This window comes from Diceros bicornis, chromosome 20 (assembly GCF_020826845.1).
Source record: "Diceros bicornis minor isolate mBicDic1 chromosome 20, mDicBic1.mat.cur, whole genome shotgun sequence".
NCBI classification, from domain to species: domain Eukaryota; kingdom Metazoa; phylum Chordata; class Mammalia; order Perissodactyla; family Rhinocerotidae; genus Diceros; species Diceros bicornis.
Genome location: NC_080759.1, coordinates 47,002,817 through 47,028,248, shown reverse-complemented (window position 1 = coordinate 47,028,248; position 25,432 = coordinate 47,002,817). Strand labels below are relative to the sequence as shown.

The 25,432-nt window shown below is 36.1% G+C and overlaps 1 long non-coding RNA gene across 1 annotated transcript in view; it reads left to right on the top strand.

Moving 5' to 3' along the window:
* Positions 1-24,451, top strand: part of LOC131419280 (uncharacterized) — a 44,503-nt gene extending 20,052 nt beyond the window's left edge. Inside the window, exons 2-3 of the long non-coding RNA XR_009223187.1 lie at positions 23,543-23,678; positions 24,255-24,451. This is a non-coding gene — a long non-coding RNA (uncharacterized LOC131419280). The remainder of the gene's footprint in view (positions 1-23,542; positions 23,679-24,254) is intronic.
* Positions 24,452-25,432: the final 981 nt, after the last annotated feature.

Below are 25,432 nucleotides of genomic sequence, written 5' to 3'. Positions count from 1 at the left end.
GAGTGTCCCTTTTATCATTATATATTTCCCTTCTTTATCTTTCTTAACCTGTTTTATCTTGAAGTCTACTTTTTCTGATATGAGTATGGCAATACCTGCTTTCTTTTGTTTGCCATTAGCTTAGAGTACTGTCTTCCATCCTTTCACTCTAAGCCTGTGCTTGTCTTTAGTGCTGAGATGTGTTTCCTGGAGGCAGCATTGTTGGGTCTTGCTTTTTAATCCATCCACTCTGTATCTTTTGATTGGAGAGTTCAATCCATTTACATTTAGGGTAATTATTGATATATGAGGGCTTAATGTTGCTGTTTTGTCACTTATTTTCTGGTTCTTCTGCGTTTCCTTTGTTTCTTGTCCCATTTGTTTCGGACTGCCAATTCAGTTTGGTTGTTCTGTCTTATGACTCTTCTAGTTTTCTCTTTGTTTATCATATGTGGTTTTGTTTTGATTATTTGTTTAGTGGTTACCTTGAGGTTTGGGTAAAAATTCTTGTGTATGAGATATTCCATTATCTGATGGCTTCCTATTTCCTTATACTAAGTCAATTCAATCACTTTCCTCTTCCCCTTCTAAGTCATTCTTGCTATACCTTATTCTATCTTGTGTTGTGGCTGTGTGTTTATAGTGATGAGGTTAAATTTATTTTTGGTGAATTCCTTCCTTTGATCTTTGATTTTAGTATTTAAGTGGTTACTCACCTATTCCGGTAAAGATCTACTATTTTTCTGAGTTTATCTACCTATTTTTCTCCTTGCTCCAAGCTTTGTATTCCCTTTCTCTTCTTTTTTTCAGGCCTGAGGGCCTTCTTGAGTATTTCTTGTAGTGGGGGTCTCGTGGCCATGAGCTCCCTTAGCTTTTGTTTATCTGGGAGAGTTACTATTTCTCCATCATATTTGAAGGATATTTTTGCTGGATACAGTATTATTGGTTGAAAGTTTTTGTCTTTCAGTATTTTGAATATATCATTCCAGTCTCTCCTAGCCTGTAAAGTTTCTGTTGAGAAATCCATTGAGAGCCTGATGGGAGTTCCTTTGTACGTTATTTTTCGTTTTTGTCTAGCTGCCCTTAATATTGTTTCTTGACTCTGGCTAACCTAACCACTAGGTGTCGTGGAGAGGGCCTTTGTCTGTTAATATATTTAGGTGACCTGTTGGCTTCGCTTACTGGTATTTCCTACTCCTTCCCCAGATTTGGGAAATTCTCAGCTATTATTTCCTTGAATAGGCTCTCTGTTCCTCTTTCCCTCTCTTCTCCCTCAGGAATACCTATAATTCTTATGTTACATTTCCTAATAGAGTCAGATATTTCTCAGAGACTTTCTTCATTTCTTTTTAGTCTTAGTTCTCTCTCCTCTTCCATCTGGAGTATATCTGTATTCCTATCCTCTAAAATGCGAATTCTTTCCTCCATATTGTCAGGTCTATTCTTTAAAGATTCCCGATTCTCCTTTATCTCCTCCATTGTGTTCTTCATCTCCATCAGCACTGATTGGTTTTTCTTTATGATTTCAATCTCTTTTGTGAAGAAACTCCTAATCTCATTGAATTGTTTGTCTGTGTTTTCTCGTATTTCATTGAGTGTTTTTATGACAGCTATTTTGAAATCCCTGTCGTTTAGATTATGGATTTCTGTGTCTTCAGGGTTGGTTTCTGGGTGCTTGTCATTTTCCTTCTGGTCTGGTGATTTCATATATCTTTGCATTGTGCTTCCTGTGTTGGCTTTGTTTTTCCTCATCCTGGAAATCTCTGGTTGCAATTTCCACCCTCTGCCACTGTGTGGTGGTAAAGGGCTGCGTAATCTGAGCCCCCTGCACTCTGCTGCGGTTTTTCCCCTGCAATCAGCAGGTCTGATTGCTGGATCTGGTCTGCCGAGGATCACTTGGTCTGGTCTGGTCGGCCGAGCTGCAGAGTCCGGTTTGCGGGGAGGGAGGAGCTCTGTCTTTCGCCCTCTGGGTCCCTGGCATGGGGGGCTTCTCATTTGCCCCTTGTTATCCGCTCTCTGGGGTGCTCAGATGTTGATGGTAGCCCTGTGGCTCTTCTGAGTCCTCTGTGTGGGAGTTTCCCACTGGCTGAGACAGCCCGAAGAGCTATGGTTTCCCTGCAGAGGGCCGCCCCCCACCCCCCCAGCCTCCGGGACCAGATTGCTGATCTGATGGGGAGGAGAGGAGTTGTCCTTACCTCTCCCCACTTCCTCCAGGGGCCCAGCACGTTCCACTCTCAGCTGTGCGGCAGTGTGGATCTTTCCGATCTAGCTTTTCACTGTCTGGGATTCCATTTTTGGCCTGTGACTGTTCCTTTTGTTGTATCTTATGGGGGGAAGAGTTCACAGGAAAGCTCACTCCACCATGACGCTGACGTCACTCTCAAGTGTATTCTCTTTAAGCACACGTGTGGAGGATGTGTTCCATGGTTTACATAACCACCTTTCACATGTCCACGTCTGTGTTTGCAGACAACTTGAAACACCTCATTACTAACCTGATTTTATTTCCTTAATAAGTAATTTTGGCTTCATTGTCTGGATGCCCGATGATATTTCCTTTTTATTTTAAGTTTAGTAGTTTTATAAGAATATATTTATGTTTTTATTGTTGAGGATAATTTCCCTAAATACATAGTATTTATTTTAAATATGTATGTTTGAATATATTTTTTAATTTAAGAAAGTTTATTTTAATTATAGATGTTAGCATTTGTTATTTTCCATTGCTTCACTTTTCTTGTGTGTGGTCCCCATTGTTGGATTTTCTGCAACTCTCTCCTACATCCTTTGTTTCCTCTCAAATCTGTTTAATCTCTGTTCACTTGTGTTACTTTCAATTAGTTGTCTTTCCCACAATAATTTTTTTCTTCTCTTTCTAAATCTTTTCTACTGAATTCCAATTCTTTGCCTTCATCATTTTCCTTTTTTTTTTTTTTGTTTTTGTCCACACATTCAGATCTGAGTTTCTCTAATTCTGATTATACTGTTCTTTCAGACCTTCTATCGTGTTCTTGATTTCTTTTAGCTTATTTTGAAATATCATATTTTTGATGTTCGTGTTTTGCGACCATGTCTTTCTAGTATCTTCACGTCTGCCGGGATGTCATTTGGCTAACTATTCTTTCTTTTCTTGTTGCTCTTTGGCTGAGCTTCAAACGCTCCTTGTTCATATCTCGTGTTTAAACACAATGCTTTTCCACACATTTACGTAGAGACTTCCATGTAGGTGATTGGGGGTTGGGCCAGGATAAATTTTCTAGCGTCATGATTCTAAGGTTCTCATTTTGTTAGCACCAAAAGTGTTTTAAAAAATACACTCTGTCTATTTTCTAAGAACTTCCTTTCTGTTTCTTTCCTCATCATGTATTTGAATCTCTTCTTACCTTTGTTCCTAGTTTTCCTGTCCTTCATAATTTTGATTCTCCCCCCTGTGGTTTCTCCTCATCCTGGTCTCAGCTCTATAACAGAACTTGGGCTGCTTACTTTCATGCGCTATGCCCTATTAGGCCGCACCAGCATTGTTGGACCTCCTTCAGTCCTGCGGTCTTCATCCAACTCTTCCCGATTTCATATCCTGTCCTTAAGTCATCCCCCCAAGTTTCCACTCTGGATGAAGATTTCTTTTCTGTTAGGGACTTCTGGGTCCCTTGGATCTCAGGATGATCTACAGTTTTACTGACTTTGGTTTCATCCCACAGAGTTCCTCGTATCATGTCAGTGGTCGTCAAGCGTGGTTCTGCTTCTTGGATTTTGAGGTTTATGAGATAATTATCACTTTTTTTTTTAAGATATTATCTGGAGTTTTTCTGCCTTGTCATTATAATTGCTTAGTTGTTTTGTCCTTTTATGAAGGATTTGCTGTGACTGAAAAACTATCTTGAAATCATTCTTCCATCCACACATTCCACAGCCAAATCCCACCAAGGATTTTAGTAAATATCCAACAATGTAAGGCTATTTTAGGGGAGGAAGAGTCTCATGGTTTGTGTGCATATAGATAGATATAGATATATAGATATAGATATGTATACATTAGACTTAGTCAGCCTCGTGTATCTTTGTTTCCAAACATTGTCCTATCCAAAAGTTCTCTTCATGATATAACTCTAAAAAGTACTATATGGTTTTTTCTCACTTTATGTTTCTTTACCTCAATGAAGCCACCTTGAAGCAGTTGAAAAACAATAGGTAGGAAGTCTCACTCTAAATCCGATGTTTACCCTAAGTCACGTTATATATCTAAAAAGTTTTACTAGGCCTTTGCTGTCAAAGTCTTTTGAAGTCCAATCCTTACTGTTTGGGGTCTAAAAGCACTCAGTTTTTGCTATCTTAAAAACCCTCCCATTTCTGGACACTGTATTTCCTTTCCTTTACACTGTCCACTCATCCAATTATTTCATGGCTCATTTGCTCTCACAATATTTGTAGCCTACTGCAAGTAAATATTTTACCACATATTTGCTATTGCATAGAAGAATTACCCAAGTTTTAAGCCTTTTAAATCAGTTTTCTTGTTAGTCCTTACATTATAAGATTTTTTTTTTCTATAGCAGCACCTTTCAAGATATCTATTTCTGTACTAGACAGAGGAAAGTACGTTCTATGGAGGTAACAAGTCACACCTGGAATATCAGTGGCTTAATAAATAAAGGAATGTTTTACTCACTTCATTGTTTGATGCAGGAAAGCCAGTTCTTGCCCACACCTCTCCTGCAGGGAGTGTTCTAAGATCTGAGTTCCTTGCATTGTAAAAGCGCCTTTGCTTTCTGTAACAAATGGCTTCTTTGGGTACATGACAGGAGAAGTGGGGATTGCATCTTTTCATAAGGGACACTTTCCATTGACCAGAACTCAGTCACATGGCTACACACCAAATTGTAAAAAAAGCTTCACAATGTAGTTTTCCTTTATGTTCAGGAAGACATTAGAGCATGATGAACATATGACGTCTATATAAAGCTAGCAAGTACCTTTTGCCGTAACACAGTGAACTCTTATTTTTAGGTCACTCCAAACACATGAAATATTCTGTCTTACTCATTCCTTGCTCAAAAGTTACTTTAATACCAATTAAAAACAAAAAAAAGATTGGATGTTATAACAGAATCCAGGATATGCAGAAAAACTCAACTTGAGGCCAGGAACAGTGACGATGAAGGAAATTAAAAGTGTGGAGTATGTAATGATGTTTCCAGATAACTTTATGAAAAGACAGTAACTAGTGCTCATAATAAGATCTGAAAATTCTGCATCTGGTGAGAACTGCAAGTAAGCTAAAAACTTAGTAGCAAACCAGTAATGAATTTTAAATTTTAATAAATAAGTACCTATAAAATATTTTTTCTTAAAAATAGGGCTCATAGCACAGAAAAAAATGACACGTAAGAGGCAAAAAATATATGCATAGCTTTTAAGTTTATCTTAGAGCTTTGTTAACTTATAAAAATTGTATTCACAGTTAACCATATTTTAAAGGACAAAAAGGAATGATATTTCAGCAATAGAAATTATATCTCTTGGAGTATAATGCAGAATTTGTAATAAATTAACTTAAAAAAATAAAATGAAGAGAAATGCTGTACTATTATTTTGAGAGCAGAAAATTTAATCAGAAAACTCGGTTTTAAAATAGCGTACAGATATGCAGGTGAAATATTATACTTCTTTATAAAAGTTTGCATTTTATAAAATTTTGTTTTGTCAAATATGTCATACATATATATAAGAAATTATAAAAATGAATTTACGTTTTTAAGAATAACTGTAAAGCCATAGCTGTGTAATTACTCTTCAGGTTAAGCAACAGAAGTTTTTCAGTATCTTTAAAAATACTTGGGCCCATGAATACATTCCCAACCGCACTATCTTCTTCCTCTTTCCTATTCCAGAAAATATTCTGATTTTTCTAATAATAATTATCCTTGCTAATCTTCTTAATGAAAGCAATACATATACTAGATATATGTGCAAGGTAAATATCCATTGACCCTATCATTGGACTCCCAGTCCATCACCCCAAAGATAATCACTGTTCGCATTTTCTTTTGTACACTTTCAGTATACTACATTTTGACACATGCACTAAAAAGAATATAGATGTACTTTTTATTTGTGCAAAAATGATGATATTATATACAGGGCTCTGTGCTTTTCCACCTAATATATTTTGTAAAGCTTTCTATGTCAGTGCTATGGATACACTTCATTCCTTTTAGAAGTAGAGCGTTTCATTATAGACCCAAATGACAATTTATCAGACCCCTGTTTTTGACAAACAGGCTGTTGTCAGGATTTGTTTTAAATTGTTAAGGATGCTGCAATGAATATCCTCGTACTTACATCCCTGGCATTCTTATTTTAGAGTACATCTTTTAAATTATTTCCAGGAGTCAACTCTTATAAGCACAATTTTTAAAATTTGTTGGATGGGATATCACATCAGAATCTCTGAGAATTATGCTGCACATTTTTAAGCAAACACCATCCTCCTGAACATCCCTATTTTTAGTAATTGGAGAATTTCCTAATGAGACTGTGCTAGTCACATATCTTATTGGAGATGTAATATAGTATGAAATCTAAATAGCATTGTATTTGCTTAAATTGGCATGTACAGTAGGGTACAGGCTGTCATGGAGAAATAATTAAAAACTAAATTACTCTTAATCTCAGTTTAATCTAAAACACTGTACAACTGAAAATAAAATCATGAAATTTCCTTGAGTTCTTACAAATAATACACTTTTCTGAAACTTGGTGGTTTACTTATAAACCATATTACCCTTTATATGATAAAGTATCAATTAATATATAACAAAAGGAGGCTAGTTTTGCACATAAATTTGGATTTAAGTAAATTCTTTTTATACATAGTATTAAGATAACTTACTGTCATATGTACCTGCTGAGAAACCAGGATTTATCACAGGTAGGCGCCCGGGGTGGAGGTGGTGGGCTTGAGATTCAGGGCACAGCACTCCATGTTTGCATCTTCTGGGGAACCTTCTGGGAAGATTTGCATGGAGCATTGCAGTAAAGATCCTGAACTTTGGAGTATGTTGATCAGCTAAGCAAACTTTAGACAACACGGCTTTAGAATTGCTTTAAGTCAAAATAAATTTAAAAAGCACATAATTTTCATTGTTGCTTATAATAGCAATTCATGTGTTAGACAAGATATTGTATCAATTGATCTCTATCAGGCCAATAAATGGAGACATGTTTGGAATAGTTTTGAGAGCCATTAGGACTCAATGATTCCAAAGGTTACTTTGAAATTTTCTGAAGAAAATGCCAAAGTTAGACAGTGTGATCCTTTTCTAAAAACTCCATTTCTAAACCATAGCTATTCTCAGAAGTCTATCGATGATGCTATACCTATATTTTAAAGCAAATATTTCAAAATAGCTATTTATTATTTAAAATAAATAATTGTATTATACATAATTTGAAAACACTGTTAAGAAATTATAAGGAAATAGCATAATATTTTCATCACTCTGAATTTCCCACTAATGTCTTATCTTCTTAGACCTTATTGTACAAATATATAACATAATTTAATTTTATAACTTATTATATATGTATGTAAATTTTTTTTTTTTTTTTACCAAATGAGATCATTCTATGTGTTCTATGGAGTAATCTGATTTTATGAATTAATAATATTCAGTTTTCCCTGGAAATATATTTTCTTCTTATTTAATGTGCAATTATTATTCAAATGTTTCCATATATGAAAAACATGTCCTTTCTGTGAACCAGGGTACAAACCATACCTTACGGTATCTTCTCTTCGTCCCTATCTATCTTTCAGTTATCCATACCCCCTTTAACATTTCACTGATTTGTTGAAGAGAATGGGGAGCTGTCTTGCTCAGTGTCATTGAACCTTTTATCCTCTTCCCTGAATATCCTTTAAATGGGAAGATAATTCTAAAGCTTTCATTGGCTCAGGTTAAACATGTTTGGCTAGAACACATTACAGGTGAGGTTATGCATCACTTCAGGAGTAGAGTTGCCAGATAAAATACAAGACTCCCCAATTTTGCATGGAAAATAGTTATACCAAAAATTATGCTTTCTGAAATTCAAATTTAACTGAGTGCTCCATATTTCTATTTGCTAAATCTGACAATCTTATTCAGAAGATGTATAAAAGCTTCTCAGATTGCTAATGTGACGACAGTCTGATCCTTGTATTTATTGTTGAATTTAATTCCCTCGTTACCAAGGGTGTGAGATTACTGTGATACTGTCTAAATTTAAGCTCCCATCAACCACTTTAACTAATCAATTTATTACACTTAGCCTTGTATATTCAATATCTAGGCTTCAAAAAATAATGCTTTTCTAATTCTATCATCCCTTCTATATTGTTTTAACTAGTATTCATCTATAGAGAACTTTCCCTTGTCAACTGGAACTATTAGTAATTTTCAAACTACAGTTCCTAATGGAAAGGCAGGATAAATGCCTCAACAATGATAACAAGTATTCATTGGGCACATGCAAGGCACTGAATAAATCAAAGATCATGCTCTCTGTGAATCTCACATTCTAATCGAGGTGGTCAACTACAAACAATAGACAAGGAAATGATAAAGTATGTTACAAGAACATAAATTCTATGGAATAAAAATTTGATGGAGTAATGGCAATCAGAAGTATAGGAAAGTGGGAAGGGACAGTTGCAGTAAATAGGTTGGCCATTATAGGTCTCAGGAAGAAGAGATTTGAGCAAAGATTAGAAGGAAGCGAGGCGATCAGCAAAGCCTATTTCTGGGGAAGAACAGGCAGAGGAAATGGTTAAGGCCATTGCTCCAGGCAGGAGTGAACCTGGGTACCTAGTGGACAGGAAAGGGACCAGTGTGGCTGGAGAAGGTGAGCGAAGGACAGTAGTAGGAGATGAGGTCTGAGATGGAGATAGTGATAAAGGCTAAATCATTTAATTTCTACGTAGACTGTCATAAGGACTTGGGACTCTATTTTAAGTGAAATAGGGAGTCATTGAAAGCTTCCAAACATCTATGTGACTTGACCAGGCTTAGGTAATAACCCTCTGACTGCTGTGCTGCAAAAGTCTTTAAGGCAAGGGGGCTGGGACTCAGAGAGCTAGAAAGAAATTGTAATCATGGCTCTGCTTGGAGATGGTATTTTGTGGTCAAATTCTGGATGTAATTTGAAGGTAGACGCCATAGAATTCCTGGCAAACTGGAAGGGGGTGGGGAGAGTGTAAGAGCAAGAAATAATTTAAGGATTTCTCCAAGGTTTTGACCATAATTAATATTTTTAAAGTAAAGACTTGGTTTACTAGGTGCTCAGTTGATAACTGAATTTTGTTTTACCTGCTCAGTTGTTTTTGTTTGTTTGTTTGAGTATTATGATAGATTTATGGGTTTTCATTGATTTAATGTGTTTCAAAGTAAAATCATTATTCTTTTTTGACTTTTCTTGGATTTGATTTGCTAACATTTTGCTGAAAATTTTTGCGCCTATGTTCATGAAAGATATTGGTCTGCAGTTTTCTCTTCTTGTAATATCTTTGACTGGTTTTGGTAATAGGGTAATGCTAGTCCCACAGGATAAGTTAGGAAGTATTGTCTCTACTTCTATCCTCTGAAAAAGATTGTAGAGAATTGGTATAATTTCTTCCTTAAATGTTTGGTAGAATTCGCCAGTGAACTCATCTGGGCCTGTTGCTTTCTGCTTTGGAAGGTTATTAATTATTGACTCAATTTCTTTAATAGATACGGGCCTATTCAGATGACCTATTTCTTCTTGTGTGTGTTTTGACAGATTGCGTCTTTCAAGGAATTGGTATGTTTTATCTACATTTTATCAAATTTGTGGGCATAGAGTTGTTCATAGTATTTCTTTATTATACTCTTAATGTCCGTGGGATCTGTAGTGATGTTCTCTCTTTCATTTCTGGTACTAGTAATTTGTGTCCTCTCTCTTTTTTTCTTGGCTAAGGGCTTATCAGTTCTACTGTTTTTTTCAAAGAACCAGTTTTTGCTTTTGCTGATTTTGTCTATTAATTGCCTATTTTCAATTTCATTGATTAGCACTCTAATTCTTATTATTTCTTTTCTTCTGCTTATTTTGGCTTTAATTTGCTCTTCTTTTTCTAATTTCTTAAGGTAGAAACTTTGATTATTGATTTTATATCTTTCTTCTGTTCTAGTATATGCTTTCAACGCTGTAAATTTCCCTTTCAGCACTGTTTTCGCTGTATTCCACAAATTTTAATGGTAGTCACATTTTGAATAATCAAAATATATACTTGCTTTTTGACCATTTCTTGGTTGGTTTCTCAGATGTCACTTAGAATTTAGAGCTTCAAACTTTTAGCTTGAATAACGTCAAGCAGCAAACTTCCTTGGTAAATAAGGGGTATTCAGACTATAATCTTCTGGCTTAATGTGAATAAAAGAATGAGAGAGATTTATCTTAATGTAGAAGGAAGAGGAACAGGAAAAGGGAGTCCATGAGGGAATGGAGCCAACCCTTTTAATGGAAGGGTTAAAAAAAACTTGAATGGATATCAAGGATGAAGAACCACAATCTGGGGTCAAAACACAGATTTCTACTTTCCGACTTTGCCCAAAGTTGGTCCTTGCAGAAATAACAGAGTGTGAGCTCTGTTCTTTTGAATTTCCCCTCCGTCTCTGGAGCTTTTTATTTTACATTTTCTTTTATGTTTTCTGGATGCACGCTTGCTGGAAATTGCCATTTTCTACACAACAAAACTTTCCTAATTGCAACTGGAATGGTATAGTATTGAATAGAGTCAGAAAATGGGCCATGGGAACAATCCTGAGTGACTTGAGACAGTTCTTAACGACTTGATAACATTTTGAGATGACTTAATGACTATTCCAGGGGAGGATATTTAGAGATGCTGAATATTTTATCTGACTCTTGCAATGAATGGTTTTACTGAAAAGCATGTGATTCTCATCCCATGTGTCCCAAGTATAAATATTGTAACTCATAAAGGCATTTAGAGTTGTTTGCCCTTGATGTGAATTAAATTTATTACTATTTTTCATGTCTCTAGAAATTATAGCGGTAGTCTAAAATCCCCAAGACAGAAGTAACACCTGTACCATACAGGCTTTCAAGTTGACTAACTCAGATTGTGTATACTTCCTGATGTGGCTGGAAAATGTTCTGCACTTTTTGAAAGAATGTCCCTAGGTGTGCCCAATAATCAATCCAAGTTATTAAAAGATCATCTCCCTTTTAGTAAACTGCATCACCGCTTTGTAAAGTACAATCATCACCTCCAGAAAGTTTCTAATTTAATTAAATTAAGTTTCTAATTTAATTAGATTCCTAATTTTTGGTGTCTTTGAACTTCAGGTTCCAATCTGGTTATTGATTTAGTATTTGTAAGAAGATGAGAAGTTAAGGTACAGAGGGGATGAAAGTTCAGGAGCAAGGGGAAATAATTCTTGATGAGCCAAAGACAGAAATTGAAGAATTGCAGACACAATGATAACAACCATAGATAAATTAGTTCATTCATTCATTCATTCATTCATTTGTTTTTCCAGCAATTATTAATCAGTGCCTATTATATGCCTACCACTGTTCCAGGAGCAGACCAAAACAGATGAGGTGGGTGAGACTTTACCAATGGAAGCCAGTGTGCCCTTCGTGAAGTACATTAAATATTTTCTAAAGATATACACATCAAAAGTAAAGTTCAAAGCTTTTATCATGTTATTCACTAACCCAAATCTTCTTTTTCTGCAAACAATCAACAGTTTTGGACAGAAAGTTAAAGTTTCAACACAATCAGGAATTGATTAATTTTTCCAAATTTATTTTCCTTTAGTTTTCTCCATCCTCACTTATCAAATTGAGCATAGAGCCAAAGCGATTTGTTGTATAATGTTGAGTGCATGAAAATATACAGGATCAATGATATGAATTAATCATTAATTCAACAAATTTTATTGATCATCTAACTGTTCAATAGATTAGAGGTACAGTATTGTACAAAACAAGATCCTTGCCCTCATGTAGCTTACAATCTAGAGAGGCAAACAGATAACATACTAATGAACAGCTGTTTACCTGGTGGTTGCAAGTGCTGTGAAGGAGAAGAAAGCAGAGCATGGGGGACTGGAAATGCTGAGGGAAGGAGGTTGTTAATTTATGTGAGGTAGTCAGGGGGGAAGGACTCTCTGGTGAGGTGACATTAGAGCAGAAATTTGAATAAAAGAAGATTATGAACTGTGCTTAGATTTGGACATAGAATATTCCAGGCTTAAGAAAATGTAGGTACATAGACTTTGAACTAGAAGCTGACTGGCAAATCTGGTGAACATCCAAGAGACAGCAGAAAGAGCAAGAAGATCAAGTAATGAACTGTCTAAAATATAATTTTATATATTATATGAATACACTATGAAGTAGAAGGTAGGATTTGCATGAAGACTTGAAATAAAGGAGAACGTATCAAATAGCGACCACTTTTGGAGGCCCACAACTCATGACCCTAGACCATCCACAGGGTAACTATCCAGGAGTAACTTTGACATCTGTCAGCAGTGTGTATGTGTGTGTGTGTGTGTGTGTGTGTGTTCACGTGAGTGCTTAATTTTATGTCATTTCTGTGAAAAAGAAGCACAAACAACAGATCTGTGTCTCGCCTTTCAAGCCATGACTAGAAGCTTTGCTTATAGTTTTTATTGCATGCTTCTAATTTTGGTGGGTTCTAAGCCTGTTTACTGTTATAGGATTAAATTGCTCAGTACTCTTAACCACTCTGGAGCAAAATGTTGACTCACTTCAAATTTTCATCAGCGTTTATAATCTGTATTTGTCTTACGACATCTCGTAGTGATTTATTCCCTTATTCAATTATTTTCGTTTGGTTCACCCCTCCACCCTGCCTTCAAATTCCAGGCTTGAAAATCAAATGTTTGAGGTCAAGGTGACATATTTCACTGTATTGCATAAATAAGTTTAATATATATTGAATAAAATTTTACAATTTCAATTTAATATATTGTCAACACAATGAAATTTAGTGATAGATTATTTAAATTATGTAGTAATTTACAAAATTATGAGGGTAAACTATTCAACAAACATTTTGGACCTCTTAACCCATTAATTTTTTGTGGTGCTTCAAGAGTTAACATGGCTTCTTAAGTGGCAATTTACTTTTGAAGAATAATTATAAAATTATCATCTCTCCATAACTCCCTCCCTTAGAACTGTTTATTAGTCTTTCTTTTTGTAGTAAATGAAAACTAGATGTTCATACTTGAAATCTGGGAATATTTATTTCTCCATTTTCCACACTGCATATAGCTTATCAAATACCAACTATATCGTACATTCTACTACTAAGTATGTCCTTCTTAAAATAATTTTCTCAGAAGTATTCATTTATGTTAACATTACTGAAATGTCATCTGTGGACTAAACCATTGCAGTAGAACGCTAATATAGTCCAAATAACTCTAATGTGACAGGTCTCTTGTAATATGCCCCACTATTGTCCACTCATTAATTCATTATGCCCAAAAGTCACCATTAAAATGCAAATTTTTATATGCTACTTCCCTACTTAAACCATTTTATAAAATTATTTTGCATTTAGACTAAAGTTCAGAAAATTTAATGCATCTGAAAAGCCTCTGCATGTGCTACTTTCTGTAAATCTTTCACCTGCCACTTATAATCTCTCTGCTTTTTCTCCTCTGTAGCCACCCTTCCTCTCAGACTTCACACAGACAGCTCATGGAGGACCCATCCTGCTCCTTCTCAATCCGTTCATCTTCAGGTTTTAATTTAAATGCCTCTTCTTCAGGGAAGGTTTTCCTATCTCCTTCTTCTTCTCACACCACAGATGAGATCAATATTCCCTTCCTTATCAGTCTGTGTTTCTTTGCAACACTCATCTTACTTCCAAGCACTTGCTCCTCTGTCTTCCTTAACTACGTTGTAAGCCTTTTGCAAACAGAATAAATTGTCTTAGTCTGGTTCATTATTGCATCCCAAGGAGATGCTAATTGCTGAGTGCCCAGTGGTCTTGCAATGACCTTTGTTGATGAATGAGTGAATTGATTAATTAATTAATAATTCAGACTGTAGAGGAAGTTGATACAAAGACCGAGGATTAAATATATTTGAACATTTTAACAATTTTGATATTCACTTGTTAAATCAATACAAATAAATTAATTGTATGTGCCAGTGGCACTAGAGATAAAAGGGTGAAAACAATATGACACAGGGTCTGGCGGCATGGATCTGGGGCCCAAACAAGGCTATTAGGTCCGAATATCTCTGTTTCTTCCATCTGCTCTTTTTCATGTTGGCTTCCTTCCCAGGCAGCCCTTCTGCTCCCACTGACGCCCTGGCAGATCCAGCGTAACTGTCATAGTTCTGAGTCCTAGACACTCTCATAAAATTTTTGGAAATCATTCTAATTGGACCAACTTGGGTCATGCTGCCATCCCTGCAACAATCTTTGTGGAGACTAGAGGGATGCATTTATGATGACTAGTCACTTCAGGGACACGTGATCCTCCTGGAAGTGAGGTGCAGCCCCACCTAAACCAGATAGACGAGGATAGTGGACAGATGATTCCAAGTGGAATTCTGGGATAATGTTGCCCAGAGAACTGGGAATGAATAAATGCAAAAACAGCATTTGTTTCATTTCCTTACAGCTGTAGAAATCACTGAAGCTTGTAAACAAAACAAAAAACAGAAACAAACCCAGCAAAGGGAGAGGAGAGTCTCATGTAGAGGAAACAGCATATGCTAACGCTATGGTAACCCGAGCAAACATGCAAAGGAATGAATGAATGAGACCAGTAAAATTGACACTGAAATCACGTCACAGGTGCAAGGTAACTTGGATAATTAAACAGGGCTCAAACTGTGTAAAGATTTGTAGCTCATGTGAAGGAAACTTAGGAAATAATTGAAGTATTTCTAGAAGGTGTGTGACATGTTCATCATATCTTGGATATTTTGTTAATTGGCATATTTCATACATCAAATTATGTGACTCTATTTAGAAAATAAATGTGTTCACTTTTGGAAATAAATCAGTTTCATCTTTAGAAAACAATTGAGAGAAACGTAGTATTCCTATTAATAGTAGTTCTAAATTACTATGCAATCAATTTTAAATGTAGTTATCAGTGCAATACTTTTGTGATGTAATTGGAGACAATGAAATGTGATTATATGTTTATAGTTTGTATTCATTTTTGTATTCTATATTCAGATTTCTAAGAAAAATATCTTATAAATGTATCTTTAGATTAAGAAGAATAATGTGTTTTTCTAGATTATTAACTCGATAGAAAGAATTTGGACTTATATATTATGCCATGTCTAAAAACTGGTTTTAATATTGGTGGATTGTATTATATGTAAACCATTCAGAAAGAAGCTAGCAATAACTGATGTGAGAAGAGCTGGAAAAAATGCTAAGAATCAAAGGGAAAAATTTTTCAGAAGATAATGAAGATGCTTGATTTTTCTTTTCATGAGGAAATTCACATGGTGAGAATAATAAAAGTGCTTCAGTTGATTTATTTAATGTGTTGCACATTGAAGCTAGGGACTTTGTTTATTTATTCAACTGGAGATTTAGTGCAGTGGCTGCAATGTTTGCTTTAATGCAAGTTTTCTTGAGCAGGTTAATTACTTAAGCTTTAATATAGAGAGTGAATAATACAATTTTTTACTTAAATTAATATTAACTTATTCAGTTAAATTGTTTATTCTCCTAAATCTTTATAAAATAGTTTATAATCTGGGTGAAAATTTACAAGTGACCCAATGGGTAGTTGGAACTTGTAAACAACAGATGCTGCAGAGCATCCAGCCACATCATTAGCAGAAATTACGTGAAATAAAAAATTTCTACCTTGGTGCTTAAACAAGTTTTGTTGTGAATAAAGACTTTTATCTAATAATTCAAAATAAGAATGAAAATTTAGCATATTATCTTTATCGTTATACTTTACATAAATTACCTAATAAATATCTATTTTACAATATTAGTTTTAGATAGTGCATAATCAAATAATTATGCTGATTGTGTATGTCTTCAAATTCAGAAGTGCTTGCAGGAGCTTAATTTGTAAAAATCCTTCCTCATCAATTCTCTGACTTTTGAATCTGTAGGATATATCTGGCTTATACTCCGAGGCCCTCATTAATGTGTTTCTTCTAATATTTCTTGTTGCTCCCTTTCTGGGCAAATGTTGCATTGCACTTCTCTGCTCCCTTGGGCTTTGGTGGAGCCATGTGACTAACTCAAGCCAATATGTCATGAACTGATCAGAGTATTTGATCAACCACTCGTGGGAACTCCTTCAGCATCCCCTGGTTTTCCTGGCATGGAAACCAGGAGTATTGAAGATGGTGGCTTATCCTTCAGTCTGAGTGCCTGAGTAACAACAACAACACAGCTCCCCGTAAACCTGTGATGGAGACATTGTGTGATGAGAATGAGAAATAACCAAGCCTCTCTGTACTGAGGCAAGAATTAGTACAGAAAGAAGAGTGCAACCATGAATAAAAACCTAAAACATGCCATTGGCTTAGGGGTTGGATGGAAGGTGGTGAGGGCAATGTTATCAGAGGCTGGGGGCAAGGCAATTCATGTTCGTTTGTAGACAGAAATAAAACATAATAGAGAAGTCTATGCATTGAGGGACTTAGTGCCTTGAAAAAAACCTGCTTCTCAACTCTAAGCTGCAAGCAGTAAAACTACAAATGAATGCTTTGAGAAACAAACATCAATTAAAACTCAGTCTTGCAGAAAGGAGGGCATATACTTTCCAATCAAATGTAGCTAAGAAGGGTAGTGAGAAAAAAGAATCCATAGAGAAGAGCTGAATGTCACAAAAAGAAACGACAGAATTTGGAAAGATTCAAGTACAGAGGCACAACATCAAATAGGGTTAGGTAAGTTAGAAAATTTAGAAATTTTCAAATTTTACAAAGGCAATAATACATTGCATGTCATTTCCATTGCATAAAACCATGGGAAGGGAGATAGGGACATTACCTTGTCCTCAAATACATACTTAGTTTTACACTGAGACCTACACATATTCTCACTAGGTCAGGTTTTGCTGTCAAGGACTTTTAGTTTTCAGACTTCTGGGAGTTTCAGCATTATGGATAAAGAGATGTGGACGTAGAGTTCTCCCGAGCAAAGCAGTGGCTAAAGACTTGGAGGCAAGAAGAGCTCGCAGTGAAAGTGTAAAGCCCCAAATTGTTCAGAAATCCCAGGCAGGTGCAAGAATAAACCAAGAACTCAATCTCTCCTCACATGGTATTTGCCTGAGCTCAGGACCATCAACGGGGAGAGCCTGATGTGAGGATCATAATTCCACGGTTCCCAGAGACAGCTGGGCTCCCCTGTGAGAAGAAAGTGCAGCATCTTCCTTGGATGTAAATTATGCTCTTAGGAAGTCCTATTCTGTCTTTTAAACTCTTGAAATACTCTGGGCTGAATTTTTCACAATATCTGAGGGAGAGAGTGAGTTTAGTGAAAAATGAGGACAGTTGGGAGTGGAGATTTCTTCTGGAGCTCTAAAGGAATACTGACAACTGGAAAGGTTGGCACATCGTTGTCCCACAAGAGCCGAACTTCTAACACACAAGGAAATGCTGTCTTTCAGTGGAATACCAACACACACTAAACTCCCACAATGCATTGAGCCAAGACTAGGCAAAGTACCAACTTACCTAAGAAAATCTATTAACCAGGGAGAGGAAGACAAAGAACCACGCAGAGAGTAGGAAGAGCCAACTGAAGTGGGAATTCCTGAGTAGGCAGCTGGTGACTTAAAACAATCACTAAATCCAAGTTCACTAAGTCAAAAAGCACGTAAGAATATTCCCTTAATATTAACATAAATACACTCTATGTCACTCAAATCATTATTTTCTAATTTTAAAATAAATCAATAAATATATGGAAAGTATGGTCACTGAACAAAATATATTGAAATGCAGTACAGTTAAAACAAACACGTCAAATCGTCAAAAGCAAAACAAAAAAGATGGAATCAATGAGGAATGGGTTCTACACGGAGAAAAAAGAATAGATGATACAGTGGCAATATGTAGAGGGAAAAAATCCACCATGGGTTTAAATCTCCATTTTGGATAGGCTCAATAATTTGTCTAATTATTGGTGAAAAATGTAACACATTTAGACATATCGCCCAAAATTTTTGTGTTATTTTTGATAATGATTAAGCCAGCAGTTCTCAATCACATTGGTTTTGGCAAACTAGCGGTTTAGATTTCAGGAACACTTTACACTCTTATACACCATTAATGATCCAGAGGAGCTTTCATTTATGTGCTTTATATCTATTGATATGTACTCTAGTAGAAAATAAAATAGAAAATTTAAAAAATAACATATTTATTAATTTATTTAAAAATAAAGTAATACATTTGGTACATGTTGCCGTAAAAAGATATTTTAATAAAAAAATCTACAGTTTTTTAAACAAACAAGTTAGTGACAAGAATGATATTTCATATTTTTGCAAATCTCTTTAATATCTGGCTTAGAAGACAGCTGAGTTCATGTCTGCTTTCGCATTCAATCTGTTGTGATGCATTATTTTGATTGAAGCACAGGAAAAAAATCTGACTTCAAGTAGATACGTATTTGGAAAAGTGAGGACATTGTAAACTTTTTCAGATAATTGTTGATGTTCTTTTTTGTCACTACACTAAAATTTGAGGAATGATATTTTCTTAAAGGTTAGTTGCTATGTAGAATCTATAGCAATGACCTTTTTGTACTCTTTTACATAAAAATCCATTGGTCTATCTTGCACTTTGAATAGCTCTTTATTCATGCACAGATTTATATCATTCATCGATCATTTGGAAAATACTGCGTTAACTGTGGATCTTCCAAATAGTTATACATTTCATTATATACTATCAAAATAGACACACACACACATAAATCTATTTATTTTTGAAATGTCTTTGAGTATTGAGAAGCTGCCAGCTCTCACAGGGATGCAGTTTTCCAAAATTCAAAATTTTCTCTGAAAGCTCAAGTTTTATCATCATCAATAATACTGTCAGCTGTTTTCCTTTTGCCAAATATTCATGTTTGAATAACCATAATTTGTCTTTCAGTCATTCTTTCAAATAAAATTGGTTTCCATGAAAAAAAGCAGCTAAAAAAAACTTCAGCTGTCAGCTCACACAGTTGCATGGATGTTTTTGCTGAGGGTAATAATCACATCAGTATGTAGTAGAAATTCTTCATGCATATTTCCTATGTTTTCACGGAGGAAAGTAAAAAGACATATACACAAGGGTCAAAGTTTGAAAGCATTAATAATTACTACTGTTTCATCGAGGTCATTCTTTTTTTTTTTTTTTTGTGAGGAAGATCAGCCCTGAGCTAACATCCATGCTAATCCTCTTGTTTTTTTTGCTGAGGAAGACCGGCTCTGAGCTGACATCTATTGCCAGTCCTCCTCCTTTTTTTTTTTTCCTCCCTAAAGCCCCAGTAGATAGTTGTAGTCATAGTTGCACATCTTTCTAGTTGCTGTATGTGGGACGTGGCCTCAGCATGGCCGGAGCAGTGGTGCGTCGGTGTGCGCCCAGGATCCGAACCCGGGCCGCCAGTGGCAGAGTGCATGCACTTAATCGCTAAGCCATGGGGCCGGCCCACATCAAGGTCATTCTTAAGTGAAACTGCCCTTTTTTTTTCTTGTGAGTGCATGGTAGTGAGCAATACAGTGACAACTTGTACAGTTTGGTGCCAACACTCTTAAACACAACTATTTAAGACAAATGGCATCTTAGTATTATCTGGAAAAGTGGTTTGGCCTCACCAACACCCTGAAAGTGTCTTGGGGACCCTCAGTGGTCCACAGACTACACTCTGAGAACCACCAGGAAGAACACATCCCATCCCTCCCCCAACCCACAGGAAAACAGAGAAGTTAAATAACATAGAAATTTATTCTTCCCCCACATACTAGTCTGACCAATGTAATCTGCTTCCTGAGATAAACCAGGAAGCCGGTTTCTGCTGTATGGGGGTTAACACCATCCTCCAGGAAGTTATCTTCATCAGCATGGCTGCCACCCCATCCCTGTTCCAGCTCGTGGGAAGAGAAAAGAAAAAATCATGGGCAACTATTCTCTTTGTAAGCCTATAAAATGGAGGTTGTACACAACTTTCCAACCACGCTCATTGACAGAAACATGGTTCAACCTAGTTTCCAGAAGAGCTAGAAAACTATATACTAGCTAAGCAGATGGGGAGTGGGATATTAGTGGGATATTAGTTTGAGTTAATTCCTGTTGGCTCTATTTAGCAAAGTCTTCAAGCAAAATGAGCACAGAAAAGAATCGACCAGTTTGCAAGAGTGAAAAGGGATAGAATTTACAAATGCAATGTATTTTTAAATAAGGAAAGCAAAATGTGGAGATGTGCGCATAAAATGATTACTTATTACTATAATTTTTGTAGAACAGAAAAAGTCAAGATGTCTATGTATTCATAAAATTAGTCGCATTGAATATATGTGAGTAATGAGAAAAGATGCATGATTTGGAAGGATTTTGGTTGTGTTGTTTACTTTGATGGAGGAAGAGAGGGAGGAGTTAAGTAAAAGCAACAACAGTAACAACAAAATCCCTAATGTTCAAAGTAGAAAAGGTCATGCCGCAACCTCCCTAACCCAGTATTTGCAGGAGCGAAGGGTGACTGAAAGTGAGGACACTCCAAAAGGCAGGTAGCAACATACTCTTTGGAGTTTATTTCATTCTCCTTATCTAAAGGTTAGGTTGAACAAACTCCTGAGAGAAATCTGGTCCTTCTTTAAGCACCTTTCCCAACCACATAGAAGACAACAAATGGAGATAAAATTCCCCTTCTCAGATTCCCCTTATCTAAGACTTTCTCAGCTGCCATGTCAAATAAATTCCACTCAATTCAAGTCAGTTCCGTTCATTTCCACAGTGTGTACTGGGGGCTCACAGTACTTAGTCAATGTACTAAGTATGGACGATAGAATGTTGAACAAAATAAGCACAGTTCCAGTCATTTCAGCATAATTCACATTATAGAATGATAGTAATCACAATTACAATAATCTCTCAGGAAGGCTCTGATAGTGCAAAAGCACGGTGTTCAGAAGCACATCTTTTGGGAACATATCTCAATTTAAGTGGGTCAGTGAGGTTTTTCCAGAAAAAGTTGGTCAAATCTGAAATCTAAATGATAAATATCTGTACTCTGTGATTATCGAACTTAACCCCACAAATATTGTTCATGAACAAATACCACATTTGAGCTGTTTCCCTTTTATTCTAGAAAGAGAAATGCATTGATTTCAGGCCAAAAAAAAAAAAAAAAGTGTAAGAAAGTAAATTAAAGTGAAGCCAGGAGCTCGTTGCAGAGAAAGACTATACTTTAAAAGCTGAGGAACAGAACTTTTAGTGCATTTGCTTTCACCTTATAAAAATCAACTAAACGTGCACTGCAAAAACAGGAGAAGAAAATCATAAGTACGAATTAATTTACTGATAGATGAACAGGATACAAATGGGAAGAATTTGTAATATGAAGTAGAAATAAAAAGATGCTATTAATGATAAAAATTAGAATAGCTACATTGAAATATTTCAGATATATTAATTACTTAATCATCTCAAAAACCCTATGGAGTATATTATATGTTAGGAAAATCAAAATGCAATAGTAGAATTTAAATCTGGGCCCAAAGCACTAAAGAAATAAATTAACATTACAGAAATGTTAAGTGAGTGGCATTGAGTTCAAACTTGGAGCTCTCTTCCTTTAAGCAGAATTCTAGGACAAAGAAGAAAATAATGAAATAAGAAATTGTATGTGCACAAAACGGAGTAAGAGATCCAGCAAGAAGAGACCGAACAGACAAGATTGAAAAATAATCACACATTTTACAGAAGAAAACTGGGGCACTGGAATTTGGAGACAAAAGGATTTGTTGATATAGGAGGAAATATCCTAAAGCTGTGTAATAAATATTGTGAATTTTTGAAATTTAGGGATAAAGAGAGAACCCTACAAGGATCTAAGCGAAAATGACACACACATAGACATCATGCTTACATATTAGCAATATAGGAGGAGTAATTATAATGCCTCAACTCCTTAGTTATGAGGAACACACAGAGGCTGGGATTAATTTATCTCATTCTGAAGTTAGTTAAGGCTGCCATCAACAGGACTGCAAGCAGCAACATTGATCTCATACACACCCTTTTCCCCGCCTCCAGGGTCTGGGTCACTGTAATAAGTTCCCAGGGGTACTAGTAGGTCTTACTGTAGACAATTAAGATATAGTCTGAGGCCATTCTATGACCCAAGGAAGAGTCTAGAGTGATCTGCTGATCTTTGGTGTATTTGCCAATAATTATAGCAGACAAAAAAGGCCCAGTAAGCAACTCCCATCCCCGCTGGAAACAGTCCGTGACCCACTCGCTCTATATACAAACATATAACCCAAAGGGCACAGGTCACTCCAGTTCAGGATTTGTTGTTAACCTTGATTTGATCTGATGGGGTCAATTTGACTGGAGCAGGCGAAGACAATGTCCCTTGCCATGTGATCTCTCTCCTTTCCAGAAAAACGGGCCAACGTTTTACAGGAGTCCCAAATCTGGCATACAGTGGTGGTTTTGCATCGGATACATAGAGTCCTTTACTTTGTACCCGGTCTATGAGGGAGACGTGTTGCCATGTCCAGTGTAATGATGGATTCGGCGAGCAATTGTAGCAAAATGGGCCACACAGCTTGATCAGCAGGTTGGTTCCAGTTGGTCTCATCTGCATCCACATGTGAGCATCCACAGTAGTGACCCAGCTGCTCAGTCTACAGCTCAGGTCATGACCTCAAAGAAGGGTATTTGAAATTGCTTGTCTGTAGACTTCCAAGTGCTAGTAATATAACCTTCCAGGTCCTTAGTAGTATGTTCAATTCATCCCATTGTGCTGACTGGCTCTTAGCAGAGTCCTCTTTGAGGCTGGCTTGCTGCTACCATCCAAATTTCAGCAGCAGTTTTTATCCAAAGTCATCCGTCAACCAGGCCCAGGCATTTAGGAGAATCTCTGTAAATTGAGGGCCTCATGGAGCTACTGGATTCGCTTCAGAGTGGACTGAGGGAGAATTGTTCCCAAAAGATGACTCTGACACTTTTTCATGTAAAACTGAGATGATGCAAGGCCCAGGTTGGCTGTCCTCTTCAATATAACAATTCCATTCCATGAGGGCTATTGGGCCCTTCTCTTGTTAGCTGTGAAATCCTAGGCCAGTCATCCCTAAATAGGTTCAATGAGTCAGGGGCTGAGTTTCAATAAAGCAGGTTATTAGCAATAGGCACCTCTTTTTTTTTTTTTTTTTAAGTGGTGTACTTGGGGCCTGCATCAGGCAGATGGCGCTATTCTACCGGGAAATGGCTACCCAGAGTTTCAGCAGCAATCACGCCTTTAGCTAAAGCTGTGATTCTTCTTTCTCCTCCTCAGATTCTATGTTGTTTCTGCTGCACCAGCCTGGAAAGAACAGAGACCACCTCTCTGCATGCCTGCTTGTGGCTGTCTCTGAATTGGGAGAATTCCCTCTTACACCTAATGGATGGGAATGGCAAACGTGCAAATAACAGTAAGATTTACACCTTTGGCAATGAATATACAGCAAAAGTACTTTAAATGTGCCTCTGGGCCCCACAACAAGACCGCTTAAACTTCTCTTCACCGCTGCAAATCCTCATTAATTGAATTTGGGCACTTTTGCCCCTATGAGAACATAGACCAAATTTATAAAGAGATTTATCGAAGGATAGATAGATCCTGTTCTTTCTGTTTCCTCTGGCAAACTATGACTGATACAAGTACGTAGACAACTCAGGTGCCTGTTTTTTATTATTCCTTCTCTCTCTCTTTCTTGCATAACTCAATGCCTAATACATAGTATGCATTCAACTTCAATAAGTGGTTGGAGAGCACTGGATTGCTTTTAAGAACTGAAAGATTTATGATGTTGGAAGTATAGAAAGTCTTGTAGTTCTACATCATTATGAGCGCCTAGATTCAGAATAATTCTTCATATCCATCAACCCCTAAAATAATGTCCAGAGCATAGCGTATACCTAATAAATATTTTTGAATGCTTAATCTATTATTTGGTAAGTTAGTACGCGAATGGTGAGCAATTGTTCTCATTTATTTATTTTTCTAGAACACAGCACATCAAAATAAGGATGAAAGCAAGATTATACACCTAAAAGCCTGGGATAGAGTCAAGATCATTCAACTATTTATGAAAACAACAACAAATATTATTCATGTACAACGTTGATAAGATCCTTCATAACAGGTTTTCATATGTAATATGAGTAATATCATTGACACAATTTATAAAATAAAAATAATTAAATTACTAAAGTGAAATGTATCATTCCTTTATAGTAAATTATTTAGTATTAAATATCATAGTATGTAATTTTCAAGTGAATCTGTTACAAATGTAGATTGGTATCACTCTATCCCATTTAGAATATAACTTTGGAGTAAGAAAAGCAAATTTTGAAAGTAACTTATAAAATAAATATATTTTAAATGACATTTTTTACATATTTGTCTATCATATGATATACTACATTGTTTAAGAATGAAATGGTCTAGTAACAACATAATACCTACATGAATGTTCCTTTTACTCTTGTTCTAGTAGACTTTTTATTTTGCCTTTAATCTAGACAATTATAAGCAAGCAATTGTTTTCTAATTTATTCACTTTTATTACTCTATCAAAATCAGGTCTGAGTTGCTTATTTTACCAAACATCTCACTTTTCAATAATTGACAATTGAACCGTTATTAACATACTATGGATTTTCCAAATAATAACCTGGTCTAGCATTGAGTTAACTGCTGTTCATTAACACAATCATTCCCAAATCATTATATATATATAAATTTTTTTGTGAGGAAGACTAGCCCTGAGCTAACATCCGATGCTAATCCTCCTCTTTCCTTTTTTTTTTTTTTTGCTGAGGAAGATTGGCCCTGGGCTAACATTCGTGCCCATCTTCTTCCACTTTCTATGGGATGCCACCACAGCATGGCTTAACAAGCAGCGCGTCAGTGTGTGCCCGAGATCCAAACCTGCAAACCCCAGGCCACCAAAGCGGAGCGTGCACACTTAACCACTGCATCATCAGGCCGTCCCCCCAAGTCATTAATTTATTTATTTGCTAAATGATAATAAATGGCACATGAAATCAATTTTAGTACTATGTTTTCTTTAAGCTTCTAATTAAAAATATATACATTGATTTATGGTTTTAATTTCTTATAGTGAAAATCTATAGCAAAATAAGAAACTTTTCTTTTAATTAATCTCAAACTTTATAC